Here is a 12,956-nt window from a genome sequence, read left to right on the forward strand (position 1 = left end):
CGTTAGGAAGGAGACTCAACATCTCCACCGCCCGCTGGACTTGGAGATATCGTGGTTCCTTATCTCCCAGCTGCAAAAACCTGATAAGAATGGAGACCGGCGGGCACATTCGGAACTGATTATAGGAATTTTTTAATTAAACAAATGGAGAGAGAGAAGAGAGAATGATTGCTGATCACTGCTATTGTACAGATCTCTTTATTCTACTACGTCTTTGGATTTTGTCATGAAAGGAGAAAAAAAAAACCTATTATGTCTCTTGGATTTGACTTTGGAAAACATGAGGGTCAGGACTGACCTAATATCTCCTGAATGTGAGACTTCAGGCGAGTCTTTGAACGCTCAGGACCTAGATATTTCATGTGTATACGAAAATCCTCTGCAAGAGACCCTGCAGGTCCCTCCCATCTCTAACCTTCTGGAACTATATGAGGTTCTGCTTTTTGTTTAGGTGTCACATTAAAGTATCCTGCAGTCAAACGCAGCCACACAAAACGGAGCACTCCTTCAGGCACAGCAGGCTCCGGCACGCTGATCCCAAACCCAGCTCACCACGCTCTCCCCTCCCCGGCTTTCTCCTTAAGATCCTCAAGCCTGCTGCCTTATCTGTAAAACGGGATAGCAGTACCTGCCTCTTGGGTTGCTACCCTCTCTGTAAAGTCAGGTAAGATGCCTGACATAGAATATTAGACACTATGATTACTCACCAGGCGCTGGAGCCGTCTCCAGAGCCAGACTTCTTAAGCTCACAGTGAAGCTCTGCCAGTTTATTCCTGGGGAACTCTGGGCAGGTTGCTTAGCCTCTCGGCTGCAGTTTTGTCAACTGTCAGGTAATAACGCCATTGGCCTCATTGGATTGTGAGGGTTACAGGGGTTAAAGCGCATACCTTCCTTAAGAGAGTATTTGGCACAGAGTAAGAGTTCAGGAAGTCATACAAAAATAAATGAAATATAGTGTGTGTGTATGCAAATATAAATATGCAAGCAGAGTGAACATTCAGCAAGTGTAGGACAAGGCTCAGGTGGAGCTCAGTGGGAGAGTGTGTGAAGCCCTGGTTCAATCCCCAGCATCAACACACAAATAAATAGCGAATGTTGGACACTACGAGGATGGTGGCCACAGAATCTCCCCCACACACACACCCTAGGACTAGAGATGAACTTTGGAAACAATTCCTGGGTCTGGCGAGCCTCGCCTGGAGCAGGGTTGGAAAAACACCAACATGTTGGAGGAGGGCCGCCAGCCAGCCCCCGCGGACCCAGCCCTGCAGACACTGTGCCTGGGAACACCACAGGACGACTCCAGAACTCCAACGTGGCAAGCAAGGCGAGGGAGGGTCAGATCGGAAAGGAAGCTAAGCTCACATGCAGACCCGCTGTACTCGACATGGCGGCAAGACGCTCAAGGGCCAAAGAAGCCCTCTCACCCAGACAGCGGCCTGCACCCCGGCCGTGGGTCCAACGGCCACGTGAACCCTCCTGTCTCACCAGCAAGGACTTCATCTCAGTTTGAAAAATGAAGGAAACCAGCAGAAGCGCTTGTCCCCGTCAACCGCCTGGGAGGCGCGTGGAGGTCTGTAAGTCCACTCTGCCCATGAGTCTGGTGACCTTTGGCTTCTTCACAAGGTGTTCCTTCTCTCGGATCCTGTGTCTGTTAGAAGACCTCCACACCCACTCTACCCAGGCCTGCCCTCCTCCTGTCCCGGGCGCCCTTCACGTCATTGAATGAGCACCAGCTGGTAGGTGCTACCTCCCGCACCGACCTGCTCATGCCATCGAGTCTTCTCCTGAACTGGGAGACAGATGGGTGCCACCAGCTCCATACAAATGACATAAAGGAATCATCACAGGTCACATCCCAGTGTCTTCAAGGACTAGTCTTCCTGCCTCTGCCTGTGCCTCTGAATGGCTGTGGCACTTTGGGAAAGTTACTTGGCTTCTCTGCGCTTAGTTGCTTGCATATTAACTGGGAGAACAGTGGCAGCGGGAGACAAGAAGAATCAAAGCACATAACAAAGGCAAGTCTTGAGGTGGTCACAGCCCCGTGAGCTCAGGGGATGCAGTCCGGTCCACCTGTGGCATCCAAGAGCTCCTAACCACCAATGCAAAGGGAAAGATGACCACGGAACCTGAAAGACTGGCAGAGCCCAGGAGGGGCACAGCTAGCCCCTACCACGAGTCCACAGTTCCAGAACCTCCTGCTCTTCAGGACTCAGTGAACCACGCACTGGCCACAGCCTGGGTGTGGGACCCTCCCGAGTAGTCCCTGCCCAAAGGGCTCCACAGAAAGCAGCCCCGGGGGGGGTCGTGCTTTCCTTCCAGCAGAGCTCAGGGCCCCCTGCCCCACAGGAAAGTCCTTCTTTCACTCCTTCATCTGCTCGGTGCTGGTTTGACTGCTAAAAGCAACAAGGCCACTGATCAACTCTGCCTCAGACACCAGCTGGGCAGGATCTGAAGTCCCCTGGGCTCCCCGAGGTCCGCCTTTGCCGTTCGTTCTTAGGAGAGTGACGATGCGGCAGGGTCTGACAGTCTAGGATCCCCCTTAGGCTGGTCCCCCGTGTCTTGGGACCACAGAGGACTGGGAGCTCTGTCCAGTCTGTGATGCCCCGGCCCTCCCCCGCCCCCTCCCGCCTCGTGGACTCTCTAGGGTCCATCAGAGGGCCTCGCGGATCCGGGACTTGTGCCCTCATCTCACGTCAAAATCATGGTCCCTCCTGGGCTCAGCTCGATGCCTTTCCAGAGACAGCAGGACTGCTGCGCTCCTGGCCGCCTCCCCTCGCAGGCATCCCCCGGGGCCTACGGTCAGCAGCACGCCCAGCGCCGTCCAGCCTTCCTGAACAGCCAAGGCCCTCTCCCCAGGGCACCTCCAGGGTCGACACCTGCAGCTTATAACTGTCTCCTCTCTGAACAGGTTGACAGCGGATGCCGGACACGTCCCTTTTGAAGAAGTTGAGAAACCATGAACTAATGGTCCACACCTCCTCTGTAGACGCCGTCTGCCGGCCCCCCACTCCCTGAGCTCCCTGTTCTCTTCGTTTAGCCTGGTTTTAGAATTCCTAGACTCACTGCTTTCCTGTCCCTTACAAACTGCAATCTTCTTGAGGCAACATCCACATAAAAGCCACACAAGTCCCGCCTCACTGTCTGATGAACAGGGGAAAGGCCTCTTGGGAGGACAGTAGCCGTAGGGGAGGGGCAGATTCTGGAGGAGCGCCTCACCCAGTCGGGGAGATGGACACAGGAGGGGACTGTATCTCAGCCGTGAAGCCAAATGCCCACAGGAGCAGGAGAGAGGTGCCCAGGAAAACTTTTGCAAGTGAATCATTTATTGGAAGGATAATATAAAAGACCTGGACTGGCCACGAGAGGAGGCCAAGGGGAAGCACTGGCCACACAGCCCTTTGTACTGAACACCCACAGCCCAGTTGAAAAGGGAGGGAGGGCTCTGTGTGTGTACCGCTGACCCCAGCACATGCTTGTCCTGTTTATTCTGACGGTATTTACCTGCGGGGACTGGATTACCCAAAGAAGAGCAAAGCACAAGTAATGGCTTTACATTTAGAAATGACCAATTCAAGGGCATGCTGTTGACCCCTCTGGGGAAAGTGAATCTCCAGGACAAACTGAAGACATAAAAGTGGATGAGGATGTGGAGAAACTGGCTCAGGCGTATTTTGCTAGTCCAAGTGGAAAATGAGGCAGCCAGGCTGGAAAACAGTTCTCAGTTGCTTATGAAACCATGTCCGTGCCCACAGTGTGACTCGTCAACTGTATCCTGGGTATTTATCCCAGAGAAATAAAAACTTTTGTTCATATGAAAGTCTGTAGACAGATTTTTTTTTAGCAATTTTATTTGTAGCAGCTAAAACCTGGAAACAACATCAATGTCCTTCAGATGGCGATGGTGAGACACACTGTGGTACATCCATACCATGGAGTATAATGCAGCAATGAAAAGAAACAAATTTCTGCTATGTGCAAGAACTTGATGAACCTCCAGAGAACTGTACTCCATGGACTCAGCCCATCTCAATGGGGCCCACATTGTTGATTATTATCATAACAACAAAACTATGGAAATGGACACAGGTTACTGGTGGCCATGGAGGGGATAACAAGGTGACATGAGGGGTGGTGGTGGACATGTTCCTGTCCTGACTGAATCCGGGTCCATATTTCTGGTTATGACAGTGAACCAGAGTTAAGTCGTACCTGGCCTTGAGGGAAACTGGATCCAGGGCTTCTTAGCACCGCATGAGTGCTACAGCTATGTCACAGTGACATTTAATCACTGACGTGGTACGACCATTTCAAAAACTAGGCAGGCTTTTCATAAATTTTAGCACAGACTTAACTTAAAACCCAGCAATCCCACAAGTAGGAAATTGTCCAAGAAAAATTAAAACAAACCCCTCATGCATAAGTGAAATAAGCCAACCCCCAAACCCCAAAAGCCGAATGTTTTCTCTGATAAGCGGATGCTGATCCCTGGTTGGGCACGGGGACAGGGAGGAGTGAAGGAACCTTGGATTGTGCAGAGGGGAGGGAGGGAGGGGTGGGGCTGTGGGGAGGGGGAGGACGGTGGAATGGGACAGCCGTTGTCACCCTGTAGACACGGATGATTGCACACTGGAGTGACGGCACCAGGCACAGTCAGAGGCTTGAGAAGTTGTGCTCCATGTGTGTACTATGTGTCATTCTACTGAAAAACAAATTTAAATTTTAAAAGTTGTATGTGAATATCTGCAGTCACTTTATCTGTAGTTTCTGAAGACTTGAAACAACTCCAATGTCCACCATCGTTTGTTTAATAAGTATTTACAGAGGACGCCTTCTTCACCAGGCAAAACTGCACACAGTATCCCATTTAAGCATCACAAAAACCAGATTTGAAGGTAGATTCATTCCAGTGGTGAGGAAACTCAGGCTCAGAGAGTCTAAGTAAAACAGCCAACGTCACACAGCAAGAGCAGAACACTCAGGTTTGAATCGAGGCCTCTCTGACTCAAAACCTGTGCTAACTCTACTCCATCACTCCTCGGCTCTCTGCCTTTTCCTCCTTCCCCCTTTCTTCCTACCCATTGGCCGTCTCTTTAAAAGCTAATCTTAGGACGAATGCGTCTGAACAGAACAGACAAAGTCCCCTCTGCTTGGAGGGCCACAAGCATGGCATCTTAATGGAAACAAGATAATCCAAACATCAGCTTCACCCAGTTTACAAATTCCATTTCATTGACTTATATTTTCACAAATGACTGTCACGTCAAAGTTATTTTATTTTCGCAGAAGTTAGGAAAACACAAAGAGGAAGTTTTAGAACAAAGTAACTCACAGCGTATTTTTAGTCCTCTCGTCGTGGTGTGGTCAGGAAATGTGACAAGTTTCCAAGAGGAAACCTTCAGGCCCTCTGACACTATCCACCCATGAAGCCCTCGACAACGGCCTGGACACTTGGGCGCCCTGCATTGCTGACAGCCATGACCTGCAGCCTCTGTCCGTCTCCCAAACCCCTTTCCTACCCCCACCCCGGCCCCTGCCGCATGATCTCCTGCAGGACCCTTCCTCAGAACCGTAAGAAACAAAGCCAGAGAGCTGCCGGGTTCAGGCAGTCCAGGTGCCTGGGAAGACACGGGCCACCAGAATAGCCGGTCCCTTCTCCCTCCCTGGAAGTGGCCGTGAATGTAAATACAGCCCTGGGTCCCCTTGATAAAAGCAAGGGAGGCGGTCCCTGCCCTCGGGGTGCCCGTGTCCCACACAGGCTCTGCTCGGGGTGCAGGAGAGAGGGGGAGAGAGGCCCCCAGCTCAGCATCCCAGAACTGGCCCCCACGGCGCCTGGTGATGAAGACGAGCGGACACGGACGGTCTTCATCACTGGCACGGCGCCATCCCATCTGCAAGACCAGACGGTGCCTCGTGAGAAGCTGGAAGCGTCCCCCAGGCGCCACCGACGAGTTTGCTCCCGGCACATCAGACCCTCGAGTCCTCTGCTCGCCCGGGAGTGGGGAAAGCCTTGCGTTTTAAGATTCGCAACAGCAGGTTGTCCCTGGTCTTTTCTTTAAAAGGCCCACATTTCCACAGCCTACAGACCAGCCCGTCACCAAGCTAGTCCCCGCAGCCAGTGAAGGATGTTTACAAAGCAGGGAAACCAGGGGAAGCCATGGAAGAGACAGGCCTCGAGGCCAGAGCCAAGACGACCCCCCACATCCAGCGCGCCCTTCCCCGGGCAGCACCCTGGGCAAGACCCCACTCAGACACAGGAAATGGGCACCGATTTCAGAGAGTCACCTGGACCGGGCTGCAAAGGGAGGACCAAAGGATATAGGGAGCGTCCCTTGAGGCGGTGACCTGGGAAACAGAGTGCATCCGGGAGGGAGAGCAGCCAGGGGGCGGAGGGCTTGCTGCCAGGCGCGTTGCAAAGACAGGCACGGGCTTCGGGAAGACAGAGGAAGGAGCCTGGGCCAAGCCCGGGCAGCTGAGCACCCAGGTGCCAGATGAGAGCACAGAGACCGTTCTCGACCAGAGATGGAGAACAGAGGACTGCAGGCGGGAGACCTGGCCCACGACCTGTAGCTGCTCAGCACAACCCCACAGACGTAGTGACTTACAACCACGGTTCTACTCTCGTCTTGCTGTCCTGCCAGGAGTCCTGTGGGGTTTCTCTGGGCTAAACGGAGGTGTCTGCGCGATGCTCTCTGGGCGAGGGTCTAGGGAGGAATTGGCTCCTCTCCCATTCAGGTGGCTGAAGGATTCAGCCCCTCCTAGTTCTGGATTAAGATCCCTACCCAGCTGGTGGCTTTGAGACCTCTTCCAGTTTCTAACGGCCACCTGCATTCACTGAACATGGCCCCAGCCTCATCTTCAAGTCCAACGGCAGTGAGTCCTCTCACTTGGAGTCTCTCCCGATTCTTCCACTGCTGCCTGTCTCTGACCTCCTCCTCCTCTCTCCATTTTCCCCTCTTTTTTAAAGTAAAATCCAGTAAGTAAAATTAATCACTGAAAGTGAACAGTTCAGGGACATTTAGTGCAACTGTCCCCTCTGGCTACATCCAAAATATTTCCATCACCCCAAGCAAAACCCTGCACCCAAGGAGCAGTTACTGCCCACTCCCCCTCTCCAAGCCCCTGGAGCACCCGTCTGCTCTCTGAGCCTGTGGGCTCACCTGTCCCAGGTAGTCCACAGAAATGGAGTCCTGGGGTGTCTCGTGTAGTTACCGTGACTGACTAGAGGTTCATCCAGGTGGAACATGCATCAGTGCTCGTTTTCCAAGCTGAATCATATTCCATTTGCACACACAGACCACGTTCTGTTCATGCACTATCTTCTGATGGACTCTGGGCTGTGAACATTTGGCTGTTGGGAGCAGAGCAGGGATGGACTTGTGTGGGAGCAGCTGCTTCATAATGTCTTCCATTCTCCAGGGCTTAGGTGACAACATGGGGCCCATCCAGGTAGCCCAGGAATTTCTGCCTTCTTTGCACCTGCTAATGTGTGACGTCACATTTTCCACAGACTCCAGCCCTCAGCGGAGGCACCTTTGAGAGCCAATATTTCTACCGCCACGATACCCGCATGATCAAAGTCGGGAACAGCGTGGTGGCTTCAAGAAACCACAGCACTTTTGGCAGGTGGTAGACCAGCACTTCTCAGATATGAGAACCCCATGCAGCTCATTTAGAGGAAAAGACCGTCGTTGGGGCTCACATCCATGTCCCCAGCCCCCCTGAGAGAGCAAGGACACTGGAACCTCACTGCCCACCTAGAGACCTCTGGCTGATGGGAGCCTAGCACAAGTGTCAACCCAAGCTCCAAGATCCTGCCACAGGAGTGGAGATCATCATCCCATCAGTCCAGATTACATTTTTTTACCTAATTTTTAGGTTAGCATCAACTGCAAAAGAAAATTTCATAACTTATGTTTATATTTCCATTGGTGCCTATTAGTTATACAGAGGGGGGTTCACTGTGGCACATTGGTACATGCATGTCATTGGATCTCCCTCACTCTCCAGGACACACAAGAATCTGGGGTCTCTGAGCGTGAGAGGATCCCAGCAGGGGAGATGTTGCTCCCCTGTTCTGCTCGTCCCCGTGCCCCTGATCCTAGAACACTACCTGGCACATGGGAAGTTCTCAAGAAATCCTGCTGGGCTAATGACTGGAGTACAGCGTGGGAAGGGATGGGAGCAGCAGGTGGGGAGATCCTGGGCCTTGTGGTCAGGGTCTTCTGCACCACCCAGGAGTCACGTGGGGTTCTCATGGTCCTGTCTCTACACCCCCCTTTTTTAAGTATTTTTATTCTAATTTGTTACGTATGACAGCAGAATGCATTACAACTCATGACACAGAGAGCACGATTCTCCATCTGTCTGCTGGTACAAGTATATTCACACCACTCGTGTCTTCTTCATGTACGTACCTAGGGTAGTGATGGCCATCTCATTCCACCATCTTTTTTACCCTTACCCCTCCCTCCTTCTCCCTTTCCCCTATCTAGAGTTCATCTAATCCTCCCATGCTCCCCCTCCCAACTCCACTATGAATCAGCCTTATATCAGAGAAAACATTTGGCATTTGGTTTTTTTGGGATTGGCTCACGTCACTTAGCATAATATTCTCCAACTCCATCCATTTACCTGCAAATGCCATGATTTTATTCTCTTTTATTGCTGAGTAATATTCCATTGTGTATAGATACCACATTTTCTTTATCCATTCATCTACTGAAGGTATCTATGTTGGTTCCACAATTCAGCTGTTGTGAATTGTGCTGCTATCAACATTGATGTGGCCTTGTCCCTGTAGTATGCTGTTTTTAAGTCCTTTGGGTATAGACCCAGGAGTGGGATAGCTGGGTCAAATGGTGGTTCCATTCCCAGTTTCCCAGGAATCTCCACACTGCTTTCCATATTGGCTGCACCATTTTGCAGTCCCACCAGCAATGTACGAGTGTGCCTTTCTCCCCACATCCCCAACAACACTTATTGTCATTTGTATTCTTAATAGCTGCCATTCTGACTGGAGTGAGATGAAATCTTAGAGTAGTTTTGACTTGTATTTCTCTAATTGCTAGCGATGTTGAACATTTTTTTTCATATATTTGTTGATTGATTGTATATCACCTTCTGAGAAGAGTCTGTTCATGTTCTTGGCCCATTTATTGATGGGTTATTTTTTGGAGTTTAGCTTTTTGGGTTCTTTGCATACCCTGGAGATTAGTGCTCTATCTGATCAGTGCTTGTGGTACAAATTTGCTCCCAAGATGAAGTCTATTTACCTCACTGATTGTTTCTTTTCTGAGAAGAAGCATTTTAGTTTGAATCCATCCTATTTGTTAATTCTTGATTTTAATCCTTGCACTATAGGAGTCTTGTAAAGGAAGTAGGGGCCAAATCTGACATGACGGAAATTTGGGCCAACTTTTTTTTCTATTAGGCCCAGGGTCTCTGGTCTGATTCCTAGGTCCTTTAATTCCTAGAACAAATTTGTAGCACAAATTTTGAGTTGAGTTCTGTGCATGGTGAAAAATATGGGTTTAATTTCATTTTGTTGCATATGGATTTCCAGTTCTCTCAGCCCCATTTGTTGAAGAGGCTGTCTTCTCTCTAATGCATGTGTCCTCTATTCTGCAACAGTGGCTACCAGTCTGTTTTGGTGCCAATACCATGCTGTTTTTGTTTCTATTGCTCTGTAGTACAGTTTAAGGTCTGTATAGTGATGCCACCTGCTTCACACTGCTTGCTAGGGATTGCTTTAGCTATTTTGGGTCTCATTTTTTCCAGATGAATTTCCTGACTGATTTTTCTATGAGAAATGTCATTGGGATTTTGATTGAAATTGCATTAAATCTGTATAGTGCTTTGGGTAATATGGTCATTTTGACAATACTAATTCTGCCTATCCAAAAACAAAGGAGATCTTTTTATCTTCTAAGGTCTTCTTCGATTTCTTTCTTTAGCATTCTGTAGTTTTCATTGTAGAGGTCTTTCACCTCTTTTGTTAGGTTGATTCCCAAGTATTTTTTTTTTTAGGCTATTGTAAATGGGGTAGTTTTCTTCATTTCCCTTTCAGAGGGTTTGTCACTAATATACAGAAATGCTTTTGATTTAAGTGTGCTGATTTTTGTGTCCTGCTACTTTGCTTAATTCATTTACTAATTCTAGAAATTTTCTGGTGGAATTTTTTGGGTCTCCTAGGTATAGAATCATATCGTCAGCAAATAGTGATAATTTGAGTTTTTCTTTTCCTATATGTATCCCTGTAATTTCTTTCATCTGTCTAATTGCTCTGGCAAGTGTTTCAAGAACTATGTTAAATAGAAGTGGTGAAAGAGAACAACTCTGTCTTAATTCCAGTTTTTAGAGGGAATGTTTTCAATTTTTCTCCATTTAGAGTGATGTTGGCCTGGGGCTTAGCATAGATAGCTTTTACAATGTTGAGATATGTTCCTGCTATCCCTGGTTTTTCTAGTGTTTTGAACATGAAAGGTGCTGTATTTTGTCAAATGCCTTTCTGCATCTTTGAGATGATCATATGGTTTTTATCTATTGATGTGATGAATTATATTTATTGACTTCCATATGTTGAAACAACCTTACATCCGGGATGAACCCCACTTGATCATGGTTGCACTATCCTTTTGATGTTTTTGTATTCAATTTGCCAGAATTTTATTGAGAATTTTTGCATTTATGTTCATTAGAGATATTGGTCTGAAGTGTTTTTCTTTGATGTGTCTTTGCTTGGTTTGGGAATCAGGAAGATATTGGCCTCATAGAATGAGTTTGGAAGTGCTCCCTCTTTTTCTATTCCTGAAATAAAGACTATTAGTATTTCTTTAAAGGTCTTGTAGAACTCGGCTATGTATCCATCAGGTCCTGGGCTTTTCTTGGTTGGTAGGCTTCTGATAGTGTGTTCTATTTCATCTCTTGAAATTGTTCTGTTTAAATTGTGTATATCCTCCTGATTCAATTTGGGCAAATCATATGACTCTAGAAATTTGTCAATTCCTACAATATTTACTATTTTATTGGAACACACATTTTCAAAATAATTTCTAATTATCTTCTGTATTTCTGTAGTGTCTGTTGTGATATTTCCTTTTTCATCACATATGTTAGAGTTTTCTCTTTCTCTTTGTTAGCATGGCTAAGGGTTTGTCAATTTTATTTTTTCAAAGAACCAACTTTTTGTCAATTTTTTTAATTGTTTCTTTTGGTTCAATTTCTTTGATTGCACTTGATTTTAATTATTTCCTGTCTCCTACTGCTTTTGCTGTTGATTTGTTCTTTTTCTAGGACTTTGAGATGTAATGTGAGTCATTTATTTGTTGACTTTTTCTTTTAAGGAATGAACTCCATGTATTTCCTCTTAGCACTGCCTTCATAGTGCCCAGAGATTTCAATACATTGTATCAGCATTCTTATTCACCACTAAGAATTATTTAATCTCCTCCTTGTTGTCTTTTGCAATCCATTGTTCATTCAGCAGCATATTATTTAGTCTCCAGGTATTGAAGTAGCTTTTATTTTTTATTTTATTGTTCATTTCTAATTTCATTCCTTTATGGTCTGATAGCAAATATAATACTACCCTGCATTCTAAGAGTTGCTTTGTGGCATAGTATATGATCTATTTTAGAGAAGGATCCATGTGTTGCTGAGAAGTATATTCATTCATTGAAGGATGAACTATTCTCTCTCTCTAGAGAGAGAGAGAGAGAGAGAGAGAGAGAGAGAGAGAGAGAGAGAGAGAGATATAGATAGTCAGTTATGTCTAATTTATTGATGATATTATTGAGTTCTATAATTTCTTCAGCTTTTTTTTGTATGATCTATCTAGTGGTTAAAGAGCTGTGTTAAAATCAGCCAGAATTACTGTGTTGTGGTCTATTTGACTCTTAAACTTGAGAAGAGTTTGTCTGATGAATGTAGATGCTCCATTGTTTGGGGCATATATATTTATAATTGTTATGTCTTGTTGATGAACGTTTCCCTTAAGCAGTATGAAATGTCCTTCTTTATTCCTTTTGATTAAATTTGGCTTGAAGTCTACTTTATTTGGTACGAGGTTGGAACCCCTGCTGGCTTCCAGTCTGTGAGTGGTATGACAGTTCCCAAACCTTCACCGTCAGTCTGTGGGTATCTTTTCCTATGAGTCTCTTGGAGGCAGCATATTGTTGGTGTTTTTAATCCAATCTGCCAATCTGTCTTTTGATTGGTAGGTTTAGTCCATTAACATTCAGAGTTATTATTGAGATGTGATATGTATTCCCAGCCATTTTAAAAATATAGAAGGCTTCGCAAATTTGATGTCATCCTTGCGCAGGGGCCTTGCTAATCTCCTCTGTATCATTCAATTTTAGTATATGTGCTGCTGAAGCGAGTACTAGCCTTCCTTTTTGATCAGCACATAATGTTTCATAGACGAGATTCTTGTGACCAGGGAGCGGCAGGACCAGGGCTTGTCAGGAAAGGTGTGCTGCTCAGAAGTGGTGACGGTGAAAGTGGCCCAGGTCCTCCTCCCTCCACCACCATGCCCCTCCTCCTTTCACCCTTTCATCTGGTGAGGGCTGGAAGGTGCTACCCACAAGAAGACAAAGAAGTTCACCACCCAAGACATTGTAATGTTAGAAATAAAGCAAAATGTTCGTGAGGGTTGAATGTAGAGCAGGTAACTCCAAGCTCAGGACGTTTGGTTGCAGTGGCTCTTTGCTGAGGGGGGAGTTTGGGGAGTCTGTTATAGGGAACTAAGGGAAATCGTCACCTGGCCCCGTCAGCAACAACCCTCTCCCTGGAGTCATTTGGGCCACGGCAGGCAGTGGTCCCAGGCAGCATTCCTGAGCTGTCCAGCAAGGAAAGACGGGCCATTTCATTCTTGAAATGTAAACAGAGCACTTTTTACTTTAGTCTTTTCAAATGCAACTCGGCCTTGCAAGTTGATCCGTCTATTGAAAGGA

The 12,956-nt window shown here is 47.3% G+C and overlaps 1 non-coding gene across 1 annotated transcript; it reads right to left on the minus strand.

Moving 5' to 3' along the window:
• Positions 1-12,281: 12,281 nt before the first annotated feature.
• LOC120885134 (U6 spliceosomal RNA) lies at positions 12,282-12,386 on the minus strand. The gene has a single exon (XR_005727647.1). It is a non-coding gene; the product is annotated as a U6 spliceosomal RNA (small nuclear RNA).
• Between the last annotated feature and the right edge of the window lie 570 nt (positions 12,387-12,956).

The sequence above is a fragment of the Ictidomys tridecemlineatus genome, chromosome 12 (genome assembly GCF_052094955.1).
Source record: "Ictidomys tridecemlineatus isolate mIctTri1 chromosome 12, mIctTri1.hap1, whole genome shotgun sequence".
NCBI classification, from domain to species: Eukaryota; Metazoa; Chordata; class Mammalia; order Rodentia; family Sciuridae; genus Ictidomys; species Ictidomys tridecemlineatus.